The sequence below is a fragment of the Dipodomys ordii genome, unplaced genomic scaffold, assembly GCF_000151885.1.
Source record: "Dipodomys ordii isolate 6190 unplaced genomic scaffold, Dord_2.0 Scaffold216, whole genome shotgun sequence".
Classification (NCBI taxonomy): domain Eukaryota; kingdom Metazoa; phylum Chordata; class Mammalia; order Rodentia; family Heteromyidae; genus Dipodomys; species Dipodomys ordii.
This window is the reverse complement of record NW_012267432.1, coordinates 791203-795424: the sequence shown is the minus strand read 5'-3', so window position 1 is coordinate 795424 and position 4222 is coordinate 791203.

Genomic DNA, 4222 nt, shown 5'->3' with positions numbered 1-4222 from the left:
TAGATAATGTGTTACACATTTAAGGAATATGGTGATTTTCAAAGAAGACAGTGAATATTATACTTGACTTACGAAAATGGACAAACATAATTTTACCGGGGAATATTCTTGAGATATGACATATAATTCCTGATTATATATAATGAATACATACTTATATATTTATATAAATGTGTCACTATACTATAGTAGGAATATTCTAAGAATTGTACTACGGATACCAAGTCACAAGATATGAAGTAGGTCTCAAGCATGTGTTTTAGTGAAAGACGACAGATAACTCTGAGGTTCATCTCCACATGAAAACTGTTGGCTTAGAATGTGCTGAACCAAATTAAAGAAGATTCTAATGAAATAAATCTTTTAAATGACACCAAAATTATAACTGATGGCTTTTTACAGTTGTAACTTAATATCAAAGTACCACTGAACAAATAGTACATTTTTGTCTTCATATGTGGAATCTAGATCTAAATAACAACAATAATATGATTGAAAAGAGGGACTATTTGTGAGGGAAAGGCAAAGGTGACAAGAAGTGAACATGTTTGAAGTACATCATGTACATGTATGGAAAGAGCCTCATGAAAAACACTAGAAACCATTCAAAAGGGAGGAGGAGGGAGGGAGTTAAGAAAGAGTAATATAGAGGGAAGGAGTTAAGAAAGAGTACAGAGGATATTTACTTGTTGTAAATATCACAGTGAAATTGCTTTGTACAGTGAATGTATGCTAATAAAACTGAAGCTGATTAAAAATAAATTAGAAGTAAAAAGAGGCTGATGAACGGAAACATTGACAAACCTCCAAAAACTTCCAATTCAAACATTCACATTAACTCTGCTAGCAAGAAGTCATCACCATAAATGGTCCCTCAACCTGAGAGCAGAAGCAATAAACCTTTTCTTTAAAACTAAAAAAAAATTCACATTAATAAAATTTTGTCTATGTAAGTTTTCTTTTTCTTTTTCTTTGTCTTTTTTGTCAGTTGGGCTTGAACTCTGGGCCTGGGCACTATCCCTCAGCTCTTCAGGTCAAGGTAAGTACTCTACCACTTGAGCCCCAGCACCACTTCCAGTTTTCTGGTGGTTAATTGGAGACAAGAGTGTCACAGACTTGCTTGCCACAGCTGGCTTTGAACCACAATCCTCAGCCTCCTGAGTAGCTAGGATGACAGGCGTGAGCCATTTGCTTCCGGCTTTCTCACTTTTTTTTTAAAGTACCAGTAATTGCAGTCACTAGAGACCCTCAGGGGTATTGCAAAGAAAGTTTTACAGGGAGGGAAGCAACTTCATTCTATTTCACAGAGAAAACTGGAGGTGATAGCAGTAGAGAACATAAACTACACATCAAATATCAAATTTTAACAAGTCAGCAGCTCATAAATACATGTAATACAACATTTCATAGCCAGACATATCTCTTACTCTTCCACTTATCAAAGGGCATCGGGAAAGACGTCTTAAAGATCTCAGAGATTGGCCAGGCTCCATCTATCAAAGTAGCAAGGATACAAAGGAATACATTTATTTGAAAAACTTTGCTTTGAGAAGAGAGCTCTCTAAGAGTGCCCTACAACACAGTGATGTCTAGGAAAGTATTTCTTTCCTGTCATAAGCCAACCAGGTACTCAGAGGCTACTGAAGCCATTGCCCCAAGGGACCCAGATACCACACAAGCTTTGGCACAACTTAGCACTATCCATATAATGCTGGTTTCATGGGCATGAGAATGAAAGAGGCCTAAGAATGAAATGGGATCATGAAGGTTATAAACCAGACTTCAAAGGAAAGCCTGTGAGTTCAGGCAACAAGTGACAAGGTTAGAGTACCTGCAGGCATATTGGGTCAAGCTATAAAAATGAAGCCTAAGTTTCAGTAGAGATCTAAGGAAGTCAGAGATGTCAGGAATGTGGAATGTCTGCAGTGAGTAGAGGTGGCCTAAGAGAGCAGCCATGTGGACTGCAAGTAGCAAAGCCATAGGAATAGAGCTCACATCACACCACCTGCATACAGACCAGACATAGATCTCAAGGATGTATTGTTTGCTCTGCTGGGTATTGATCTTGCTTTGGTCTCATTTTTCCTTTTTATGCCCCCCACTTCTTCCTTTGAGATAGGGGTGAACCCTTCCTGCCCTGTGGGCTAACTGCTCAGCCTCCAAGGATGCTTACACAATGAAGAATATTTTTTACAAAGGGAGGAAATGGTGTTCTGGGGACTGAAAGGTAACTTAAATATGAATAAAAGGAGAAAAGTTAAAAAAATTACATCCTGCATCTGACTATTTCTCAGACTTGCAGTGTATAGGAATCATGGGGGGAATCTGGTTAAAGCAGGTTCTGTCCTGAGACACCTGATCCTCCCGGTGTGTGTGTTGGGGGGAGTGTCACACTCCTAGAAAGCATAATCCCTGAAGAGGGGAGAAAAACAGGGGAAGGGGAATGATAGTGGAATAGTAGACCGGAAGCCCCAGTAGTCTAGGAGCTCAATACTGGGACCACTTCCAGGGGGTGGCTTTAGAATCATCATCAACCAAATCTCCTTAGAGAACCCTTTGCAGAAGAACTCCCTTACAGTAACTGTATCCCTTGGTTTATCTTGAATCTTTGTGGCATAGAGAGGGGATGTTTGTATGTGGGGGGAATAAGGTTGTTCTTGTCACATTAGGAGGAACCACGGCTCCAAAGCAGTGGGCTCACTCACACACACCCCTATTCTTCCAAAGCATCCTCTGAGGCCGGAAACTGTTCTTAATTTTAAAGGAAATGAAAACTGAGATTTAAGTAGAAGAGGCAATTTATCTATTGCAGCACTTCCAGGGAATATTGACTGACATCAGGATTGAATCCAGGCATAGGTTCTGGCAGAAGACAGGGAAGGCAGTAAGGGCTTGAGAATGCTTAGGATCTTGGAGAAGGAGCTATGTTAAAGCTTTGAGTTAGTAGTTGTTAAGGTCCAATCTCCTCTTCCCTATCTTTTAAAAACAAACAGTAATGGTGAGAGTGCTCAGAAAGAGCTACTGATTAAAGAGTAGCAAGGAATACAAGGTCATGGAACTTGCGGTGTAAAGGGAGGGGGCAAAACCACAAATATGTATCTTAGATGTTTTTAGATATTATTAATCTAAAGTATTTTAGATATTTTTATGGGCTGGGAAGAAAACCTAGAAAGGAATATATGAGGTAATGGGTGGAGAGCAACTTAAGCTAAAGGAATAGAAAAGGATTTATGGGAGTCAAATCTATTTATAGAAAGACCTGTTACTTCAGTGAAGAAGGGAAAACATTTTGGGTAAAGGAAGTTGGTGATAAGAAACATAAATTGTTCCTATGAGAAGAAACAAGCAAGATTCTTCACAATGGAAGATACTGAGGTGGACATTGATGTCTTACACCTGTAGTCTTAGTTATTCAGGAGGCTGAGTCTGAGAATCACAGTTGGAAGCTAGTCCAGGCAGACAAATCCAAAAGATCCCTATTTTCAATTAACCAGCAAAAAAGCTGGAAGTAGAGGTGTGGCTCAAAGGTTAGAGCACTAGCCTTGAGTGAAAAAGCAAAGCTGTGAGTTCAAGCCCCTGTACCAGCACAGGAAAGAAAAGGAAAGAAAGAGAAAGAGAAAGAGAGAGAGAGAGGAAAAATACAGAAAGAAAGAAAGAAGCAAACAAAGAAACAAGTAAACAAAAAGAAAGATGCTGGATCCAAAGGTACATGTCAGTTCTGGCAGAAATGTGTTAAAAGTTTTAGAGAGGAAATTGAAGCGTCCACCCATCATATGTGGATGGATTAGCAAGTGTTTTGCCATTTTGAAGTTAAGAATCTCAGGATTTTTCAGGTCAGTTATGGAATCAGAAAGTGTCTCCTTGAAAGTGTGGGGATTGGTTGTTCTGAGGTTGAACTTCTCTGTCTCCTGAGAGTCTCAGGTTTCTATTCCCTTTCCTCCTCATCCCTTCTCTCCCCTAATGTGATCAGACTGAGTTCTTAGAGCATCCACTCACCTTGACCTTCCCTACTCGGTCTCAGCCCAACGCCTTCCTTGCAAGAATGAAAGCTCCCTTCTGTAGCTTTATCTCAAAGCTTGTTTTTTCACCTTTCTTCATTTGTTCAAACTTGTTTTCTTTTCTGGGAATTCTATCTGCCTCCCCCGCCCCATGACCTCCCCCTCCCCCCCACCCCTCCTACCCCTGCCGTCAATGAACATACCTCAATTATACATGGGGGGGG